The sequence below is a fragment of the Halichoerus grypus genome, chromosome 4 (assembly GCF_964656455.1).
Source record: "Halichoerus grypus chromosome 4, mHalGry1.hap1.1, whole genome shotgun sequence".
Lineage (NCBI taxonomy): Eukaryota > Metazoa > Chordata > Mammalia > Carnivora > Phocidae > Halichoerus > Halichoerus grypus.
The window spans coordinates 65143445-65154517 of NC_135715.1; positions in this window are offsets into that span (position 1 = coordinate 65143445).

The window sequence follows — 11073 nt, forward strand, 5'->3', positions numbered from 1 at the left end:
AATGTGAATGTTTTTCTTGACTAGCTTCCTCCTAAGTTATTCTTACACTTCTTTTATAAGTTGTTATTGTATTTCATAATTTGGGATAAAGTGCACCAACGAATAATGAGATGAAGCCATGTATTCAGTATAGGTTCTTTGAGAAACATTGAGTTCATGCAGTTCATAAAGAAGACCCATTTATAAATGAACAAGGAGAGTTTATCTAGAAATTATATGTTCCTTGTTAAAATGAAATGTTTATCCGTTTCCTTGGTCAGGCAATTGTCTAGAGAGAACCAGAACAACTGAAAGATCAAGTTGGTTTCTGTTAATCTGGTGAACTAATCAGACTTTCACCATTTAATTTTATAGATGTAACTACTTACTTAGATTTGCTGAATGCTGGTATAACAGTTAATGTAAATTGAAGCTTAAGCTTCATTTTTGTTACTCAATTTGTATGTTGAATTTTGTGACCAAATTCGTACTCTCCTTCCCTAATTTAAGAATTCACCTTTCTGACTGATACCAGTGTTTGTGAAATCTTCATCTCTCCACCAATACCTCACCAGCACCCAGGATCTGTCCTCATTTGGGATCTATTGTTTTGTTTCTTGCTTCCTGACTGAAGAGACACTTTATCTATAGGAACACACTTTTGCTTTCCAGAAAATAAGTAGTTAATTTATGCAGCATTGTGCTCACAATTCTGCTTCTTGATGTTACTGGAAACAAATTTTATCCTGAGTTTCCTTGTTTGAAGTTGATTTTTCATAGATTCCATAGTGGTTCCCCTCATCTATTAATTTACCTGATAAAGCAAGAACACTATAGTGATTGAAAAATTCTAGAGATGTGCTGAGAATACATTAGGGACATTATTAAGATAAGTTTTTTGGGTAGAAATTTTCTGGGAGAAATTTTTATAATTACAATGAACATAGAAGATATACAGCTGTAATTATGAGTTTCTTTGAATTTCAAATCCAAGAAAATCCATTTAGAACAGATTACAAATTTTCCTGAAGATGGCAGAAACGAAGAAGAGAAATGGAGAGTTTGTAATTTGGGCTGGAGGGAGGGAAAGGAAGCTAGTAAGCTAGAGAGAGCAGTCTAATAGTGTGTTGCTATGCCAATTCTTTGGGAAAATAATCCAGAAACTTATTTACCCAGTTAATGAAAACAAGTTCAAATAAGCAGTGATGAAGTCATGTGTACTTTATAAATGAATTTGGAAATAAGAGAATACTCTGAGCAATATCTGAGGTGGTGAAAATAATAGATACTTTCTTTGTTTCTGTTTGCTTGCTTTGAATCCCCAGTCAATATTTTATCTTACTAGAATTGAACCATTTTTAAGTTGTTGTTGTTTTGTAAAAAGCTAGCTTTTGATCCTTTTACTAAAGGAATACGGGGTGGGGGGGGGAGACAAAGAAATTTGTTTTGTTGGTAAATCAAAAGGAATAGCCAATATGGAAACTTCTCAAATCGTGATTAAGGTTTCTACTGATTTCAAGCAAAGACCAAAGCAATATTGAGGGAGAAACTTTCCATGAGAATTGAATCCCATAGGGAGAAAGAAAGGAGGGAAGCTTCTGAAGCCAGGAGGAATAGGCAGGCCATGTTCCCCACATACATTGGGTTGTAATGCTCTACCTTACTGCTATTGTTACTAAACTTCAATCTGTTAAGGGTTAACCAACCATCTGTCAGTTCAACAATAGCGATGTTTTTTATGCAATGAGTAAACTGGAAATTCTAACACATAGAAATGAATTAATAATCTGCAGCAATGTATGCTAAGGGTGTTTCAGGGTAGAACTGATTTAAACATATCCATTTAAATTTTAATTTAAGTCATTAATCAAAAAAACTTAGTTTAATAATTTTTTTTCTATAAGTTATAGTTCACCTCTTTCTTAATTTTCCACTTTGAAACTGCACTTTTGGGGAGAGAATCTGAGTTATGTAGAAGCAAAATTGAACACCAGTTTTGTTTTGTTTTGTTTTGTTTTCTGAATATTGTTATATTCCTTTGGGGGGAAAACTGTATACTGCATGTTATCTTTGGGAAACTTATAATTTAAGAATTGAAGTCTATCATATTCTACGTATATATTAAATAGGAACTACTTTGTTCTTACTAAATACTATTTCTCAGAACTAAAATAGGCTTAAAACCCGCAAAATTCTGATTTCCATGGTGCCTCTAAAATACTCTTAAAACTAGCTTCTACTACTATCTTTGATTTGTTTAATTTATATGTAGAACTTTTTAAAAGTTTGGATGAGGGGCACCTGAGTGGCTCAGTCAGTTAGGCGTTGGACTCTTGATTTCGGCTCAGGTCACGATCTCAGGGTCCTGGGATTGATCCCCAGGTTGAGTCCTGGTCAGGCTCCATGCTCAGCGCAGAGTCTGCTTGAGATTCTCTCTGTACCTCTCCTGGTCTTTCTGGCCAGAATTAGCCATGGATGTTTAGAGACATGGTAGAGGTGCCCAATGCCAGTGCTGTAACCAGAATTTTAGTGCAACCATGTCCTCTATGAGAACAGGACTCTCTAAAGTTCTTCCCCTTTGGGGCCCCTCACCTCTCATCATCCTTCCTCCTCCAGCAGCTGCAGCCTGAAGCTCTCTGCTGCCTTTGCAACATCAAAAATATGTATTTTTTAACTTTAACTCTATGATGGTGTTACTTCTGAAACCAGATCCCTTTTTCTTCATCGATCTGAAATTATGCATTTTTAAAAATTCATTCGACATTATCGAACTGCTACATTGTGCCAGAAGCCAGAAGTCACAGAAACAAGGATAGCATAGTAAGATAGAAAAGGCAAAGTTCTTGCTGTCAAGGACTTTACTTTCCATTGAGGGAAACAAAAACAGCTAAATATATAATGAGAATGAATGATAAGTGCTAGGAAGAAAATCTAAAGCAGGGTAAGAGGGGAAAGAGTCAGAGGAGAACCTACCATTTATAAGACGGTCTGGGAAGACCTCTGATGAGGTGACATTTGAGCCGAGATCTGAATAAAGAGAGAACAAACCCTGTGGCTATCTGGAAACAGCTCTAGGCAGAGGAACCAGCACGTACAAAGACCCTGAGAGGGAACCTGTTTGGCATGTGTGTTAGTTTGCTAGGGCCATCATAACAAAATACCACAGGCTGAGTGGCTTAAACAACAATGGTTCATTTTCTCACAGTCTGGAGGCTGGAAGTCCGAGATCAAGGTGCTGGGATTTCTCCTGAGGCCTCTGTCCTTGGCTTGCAGATGGCCACCTTCTCCCTGTGTCCTCACATAGCCTTTTCTCTGTGAGTGCACTCCTGTTGTCTCTTCCTCCTCTTGTAAGGGCTTCATCTTTATAACCACATTGAACCTTAATTACCTTCTTATAGGCCCTCTCACCAAACATAGTCACAGTGTGGGTTAGGGCTTCAACATAGGAATTTTAGGGGGATACAATTCAATTCATACAGAGCATTTGAGAAAGAATGATGTCAGAAAAAAACATGTATCAGCATTGCCATCCAAAAAAGGACATTTGATTTATTACAACTCATATTCATGTGTTTATTCAGGAATTTTTTATTAAGCATTCACTCTGTGTGAAATACTATGTTTAGGACTGGGAGATATAGTCTTGAACATGAAGAATTTGCTGGGGAGTAAGAAATGTGGTACCAACGCACTGAGCACCGTAAGACACATCAAATAAATGTGACTTAGAGACTGTGCCCATTTTTAATGTGATGCCCTTAACCTTGCCTTTATCTTGTTTTCTTTCTTACATTGCTCTCTTTCACTGAATTATTCTTCAGTTACATCCATTGAAGAATGGGAATAGTTTTATTTTTCCTGATAAGGAACAACTTTCAAAGAAAGACATTTTATTTTGATCCCGAGAGTGTTTTGTTTTTTTTTTTAAGATTTATTTATTTGACAGAGAGACACAGCGAGAGAGGGAACACAAGCAGGGGGAGTGGGAGAGGGAGAAGCAGGCTTCCCGCTGAACAGGGAGTCCGATGTGGGGCTCGATCCCAGGGCCCTGAGATCATGACCTGAGCTGAAGGTAGTCGCTTACTGACTGAGCCACCCAGGCGCCCCAATCCTGAGAGTCTTTAATAGAAATTTTATCTTCTTGATACTTATTTTATTATCATCATTCTTTTTGGAGCAAGGTATGTACTATTCTATAACCCATTTTAGTTATCCACTGTTGTATAACCAGCCACCCCAGAACTTAGTGACTTAAAACAACAACAGGATGTGTTTTGCTTTCAAATCTACAACTTGGGCAGGGCTCTGCTTGGTGTTGGCTGGAACAGCTCAAAGGCTGGAATCCTCTGATGGCTTATTCACTCACATACCTGGCAGATGGTACTGGCTGTTGGTTGGGACCTTAGCTGGGCTGTTGGCCAGGAGAGCATTATATGCATGGCCTCTTTGTGTGGCTTGAGCTTCCTCACAATATGGTGGTTCAAACAGAGGTGAGAGACAGAGACAGAACCAGGCAGAGGCCATGTCACCTTTCTAGCCTAGGCTCAGAAGTCCCACGGCGTCACTTTCACAACATTTTATGTGTGAAAAGTGAGTCACTTAGGTTGGCCCATATTCAGAAGGAGGGGAATTAGATTCTTTCTGTGGGAAAAGCGTCAGAGAATGTATGACCATGTTTTAAAACTACGGTCCTATATACAGTTAAACAGCATAGGGAATTTCTGTGGCTTCGAGGACTGAAAAGCCCTCCCCTAAGGAGTGATAAGGAATATCAAAGCCAAGACTAGCACAGAAGGTGAATAAATATTATCTTAATCAGAACATAAGGTAAGTTATTTGTGAAGCATGTTTTGTTTTGTGTTTTGCAAAATTAGTCCTCAGAGAAAAGGGAGTTACTGAATATTCAAAGTCCTTTTAAAAATTCTTATATGATGGGGTGGTATTCTTTCAGTTACTCTATTTAAATTACAAAAAGCTATTTATAAAGATGCATTAACCTGGAAAGGTCTCAATCAATGTTATATTGGGAATTTTCTAAGGTCTTCTAATGGAACCGGTAAATGGGGAGACAAAGGCTTTTAGTACAGACTCGGTCATTATTTCAGTCAGGACCTTCCTATTGTAAATGTTGGCATGCAGATATAAACAAGGTGATCAAAATCATGTTTTGGGGGTTTTTGTTTTTTGTTTTTTTTAGATTTTATTTATTTATTTGAGAGAGAGCACGCAAGTGGGGTGAGAGGCAGAGGGAGAAGCAAACACCCCACTGAGCAGGGAGCCTGATGCAGGGCTCGATCCCAGGACTCTGGGATCATGACCTGAGCTGAAGGCAGATGCTTAACCAACTGATCCACCCAGATGCCCCCAAAATCACCTTTTTTTAAAGCAATTAATAAGTTTATCTTGTGGAAATAACAAACATATGTCTTACAAGATAATGAAAAACAACTGTCTTACTGCTTCACAGTTGGCTGTTTTTTCCATGGATAAAATTCCCAATTATAGCATCAGATGCCAATTCAGTTTTTATCTCAACTTAAAAATTGTTTTGTTTCAAAGGACTTAAAGCTAGGAAACTGTTAGATGGCTCAGAAGATGACTCTTCTGAGGGTGAAGACTCAATGTGTCAAAATGTAAGTAAAGAATTTAAGAAAAATTGTTTCTGAAATGAGAATATTTCTAAATGGACATATTTATAAGATGATTTTAAATATGATTATGTAACTGAATTCATTATTACATAGTTCAAGTAAACACTGACTATCCTATTAACATCCATTATGCTTGTATTTTCATGTTGACCAAAAAGATTTTTTGATCCTTTTCATTATGAAGACAGAGGATTAGCTCTCATTTAGGGTTTTTTTAATCAACATATATAATATTTTTAAATATTAGCACTCATTAATTAATTTATTATTTTCAAATCCATACATAACATAGTCTGTGTTTTCACCGAATGGATTTCATTTCACTTTGTATCATTGTGTGAACGCTAATACATATTTTTATGGAGTAAATTCATTATCAATATGATTAATCTTTGTACACAAGTGACCCAATGCAGTACCATATACATAAAGGCCCATTCAACATAGAGTTCGCTGAAGTAATTCAGGAGGTCTAATTTAGATTGTCCCAATGAGCAGCACAAAGAAATGATAGGACCCTTGTTAGAGAAAGCTCTCTTCTCAGTCTGTGAGGTGATGAGAGCCTGACAGTGGATGGTCCGGGCCACGTTCAGAGCTGGAAAGACCTGGATCCAGCACACATTGTCTTCTGTTGGAAAAGAGCTAGAGCTCACACATCTGCAAAGTCAGGTAACACCCTAAGTTCTTCTGTGTAGACTGACATTTTCTTACACTGAATAGGGTTATTATGCTTTTTATGTATTTTAAGAATATATATTGTTCTGTATCTATTATAATGAAATTAAGGAAAAATATTGTTCTTTTTCTTTTTCATCGTAATGTTAAAAATTTTTTTTAAAGTATACCTTTTGGCTCATAGGTAATAGTTATGTCTAATGTCTAATTTGTCCAAGACTTGGATTCTTGAGATGTCAGGCCATTGCTAATGCACAATTATTCTATTTGGTTGATCTCCATGGTGCCCAGAATGTTAGGAAGAGCAGAAGCTCAACAACCCTCTGTGGACTGATGAAAGCAGTTACTTATTTCTAAAGATTTTATTTATTCATGGAGGGGAGGGCAGAGGGAAATGGAGAGAGAGAATCTCAAGTTGACTCGGCACTGAGCGTGGAGCCCAATGTGGGGCTCAATCTCATGACTCTGAGACCATGCCCCGAGCTGAAATCAAGAACCAGATGCTTAACCAACTGAGCCACCCAGACGCCCCAAAGCAGTTACTTATTTCTAAAAACAGAAGAATGTGTGTTTTCTGTCGTGGTTAGATATGACTGTTGACTCACTAATTGGTTTTTACTTAGAAATTATATACAATAATTTATTATTTAAAATAAGCAGGCATCATTGTTTCCCTTTGAGATGAAGAATTAAATTAATATTGAATACCTATTCTGAAGGAAGTTGATTTTAAAATCAGGTCACATTAAGATCTCTTCAAAATGGGGAGGTGTTGGTCAAAGGGTACAAAGTTTCAGTTATGCAAGATGAATAAGTTCTAGATATCTACTGTACACCATAGTTTCTATAGCTAACAATACTGTATTGTATTCCTAAACATTTGCTACGAGGGTATATTTTATGTTATGTTATTACCACCAAAAAAAAAAGGGACAGGAGAAAACTTTTGGAAGTGATAGATATGTTTTGGCACTGATTGTGGTGATGGTTTCACTGTTGTATACTTATTCCCAAATTAATCAAGTTATATACATTAAATATGTAAAGTTTTTTGTATGTTAATTATAACCTAAATAAAGTGGTTTTTTATTGGTCTTCTTTCCCTGTGATAGAAGAAATGTGAATTAGTATGACAGTTGATTTGAGTAATTAAATAGTATTTCAGGATTAATTAGATTTGAAGCTTTGTCTTTCCAACTATTCTGAATCAGTTTTCTTATGATATTCTGCAGGTACAGTTTGTTGAAATAAGTTACCCGCTATGGCTCTTGGTCTCACTGATAGATTCAGTGCTGACAGTACTATTTAATTCTGTTATTACTCAACCACTATATAAGGATTACATGACCTTTATGAATATATTTATCTTTCAAACTCTAGGTGGCTGAATCTTTACCTTATGGGAATATGTGCTCAACAATGAAAATATTGAAAAGGTGATTAAAATTTAATAAAGCTGCCAAGTCAATGAGATTGATCTCTTTAGAGATAATTTCCCTTGTGAGATTGTAGAAATGATATAAAATTCATTTTCAAACATTTGTCTGCAAAGCTTTTCAGATTTACTTATACTAAGGAGATACCATTGAAGCTCCAGGAAAAAAAAATCTCAGAGTTTTAAAGGCTTCAGAGATTTTTTTTTTTTTTTTTTTTTTGCTTGCTAAGACAAAGAAAAGCATTCTAACAAAGGTGTACGAAGTTACAAACAGTATATTATCTAAATTTGCTTTGGAAAGAAAATTAAAAGGGCATGTGGAACTGTTTGATGCTATTTCTCTTACATGGTTTTCTTGAAATTCTGAAGCCATACAATGAACAAAAAGGTCAGCTGATAAAACGCTTATATTTGGGACAAACCAGTGCTCAGAAATGAAGCTGACAGTATCTCTCAAACTTTTGTTTTTAATAATGATTTGATGAATGTGCTTATTTTTGAATTTAACAAAGCACCACACTTACCTACTAAGAATCAAAAATAAGATAGTGGGCTTCTAGCAGTAGGGCAGACAGGTGTTTTGGTGTTTTTTTTTTATTCTTTTTTTTTTTTTTTTTAATTATTATTTTTTTTAAGATTTTATTTATTTGCGAGAGAGAGAATGAGAGACAGAGAGCATGAGAGGGAGGAGGGTCAGAGGGAGAAGCAGACTCCCTGCTGAGCAGGGAGCCCGATGTGGGACTCGATCCCGGGACTCCAGGATCATGACCTGAGCCGAAGGCAGTCGCTTAACCAACTGAGCCACCCAGGCGCCCTGGTGTTTTTTTTTTAATCCTCCTGCAACAGAACACCTAGACGCCAGATGTATTTCACAAAAAATGTGTAGCTGAGATCAAACAAAAGTAAGAGAATGCCTAGGGATCTTACATAAAGAAAAGACTAGTATCTGAGTGCTAATCTAGTTATGAGGTCTCACCTGATCTCAAAATATCAGAATGGCAGGGAACTAGAGTCTTGTTTCTTCATCTTCTTCCTCTTTCTCCCCCTCCCCCTCCCTTTGCTCCCTCTCTACCTTGTTCTCCTCCATAGAGTCAGTTTTATCAATAAAGCACCCTGAGGATATACATATGTTGTAGCTTTCATGTTTACAGAGAAGGAGCTTTTCACCATGATATGTTAGGATTCCCAACTCCCTGGCGAGTTTTTCAAATACTGAAATAGAGAAGCTGCCTCAAATACTGAAATAGAGAAGCTGCCTCAAGGGACCCTAGCTTCCCTTTGGCTCAATATGCATGAGGTAGTGGTTCCCCAAAGTAAATCTGAACTAGATATCCTTAGGAGATTCTTTTGGTTAATCTACTGCTGGTCTCTATCCTGGAAAACAACGAACTCCTGCAGAGATCTATAATCTCTACAAATATAATTACAGGAAAAGTGGCTGGCTTATTCCCATTTAATAGCATTCTGGAAACAAAAAAGTGTTAGCATCTAAAAAGGGACATACCCTTCACCAATCTATTAATAAGAATAGAATTTGTATGAAACACCACAGATTAGATATTAGATGGATTTTGTATTAAATGACCTTTAAGGAACAGTGAGCTCCTTTTTAGTGAGTTTTTTTTCAAAGGAGATCTGCGTTGACTTCACATGGTTTAAACTACAGTTTTGGGGCACCTGGGTGGCTCAGTTGTTAAGCCTCTGCCTTCGGCTCAGGTCATGATCCCAGGGTCCTGGGATGGAGCCCTGCATCGGGCTCTCCACTCAGCGGGAAGCCTGCTTCTCCCTCTCCCACTCCCCCTGCTGGTGTTCCCTCTATCGCTGTCTCTCCTCTGTCAAATAAATAAATAAAATCTTTAAAATAGATACATAAACTACAGTTTTTCTGTGAACTACTCTCAGTGTGCACCTACGTTCTCATGTGTCAGAGCCACGTGACCCGTTTACTTGGATTTGTGGTTCAAATTACACTACCTACAGCATCCAGGAAACACCAAACACTTAAAGGGGTATCAGGTTGATAGTGAACGGGAGCACCTGACAGAATGAAATACAAGTCCTCTGTGGAGAAGTATGCCTTCAACTCAGAACTCAGGATGCCCCAAATCAGCCAAGTATAGCTCCCAGTATGAAATGGCAAAACACATGAGCAAATAAACCACCATGGGCAAAAGTCATCAGAAACTGAAATGGCTGAATAAAACATGAAAGGATTCAGACACTGAAATTATCAGATGGATAATATAAAATAAATATTTACAGAGGCCAGCTGTCAGTTTCATTGTGGTTCCTTTAAAGGTATCAAAAATATGAATAAAGAATAGCAGTACTGTAAATGACTAGGCAGTTTTGGGAAAGAACAAGTGTTGACAAGAATGGGGAAAAAAGCAACCCTTGTACACTGTTGGTGGGAATGTAAATTGGTGCAGCCACTGTGGAAAACAAAGAACTGAAAGAACTAAAAATAGTTCCTCAAAGAACTAAAAATAGAAATACCATATGATATAATTCCACTAGTGGGTATTTACCCAAAGAAAACAAAAACACTAATTTGAAAAGATATATGCAACCCTATGGTTATTATAGCATTATTTACAGTAGCCAAATATGGAAGCAACTTAAGTGTCCATCAGTAGAGGATAAAGAAGATGTGGTATGTATATAGACAGTGGAATATTACACAGTTATAGAAACAGATGAGATCATGCCATTTGAAGCAACATGGGTGGAACTACAAGGTATAATGCTAAGTGAAATAAGTCTGACTGAGAGAGACAAATACCATTTCATTCATATGTGGCATCTAAACAAACAAACAAAAGGCAGAATCAGACATAAATACAGAGAACCAACTAATGCTTGCCAGAGGGGAGTTGGGAAAAATAGGTGAAGGAGAGAGGGAGATACAGGCTTCCAGTTATGGAATGAATAAGTCATTGGGAACAAAAGGCACAGCACTGAGTAGTCAGGGACGTTGTAGTGGGGATGTGTAGGAACAAATGGTAGCTACACTTGTGAGGAACATATAATATGTGAACTTGTCGAATCACTGTGCTGTATCCCTGAAGCTGATGTAACATTGTGTGTCAACTATGCTCAATTTTTTACAGAAAAAAAAGGAAAAGAGACTGTACATTAAAAAATAAAAAGACATTTTCCTAAGGATATACTTTAGAAAGAAGTAAAATTCTAGAAGGTAGAACTGAGAGAAGGAATGGTAAAGAAATTTGCAAATATGAATAAATATACACAATTGTCAAAATTCGGGAGATAAAATATGGTAGGGTCATCAGAGCATTTAATCTGCTTCAGAAATTTCTTCTCCATCATATT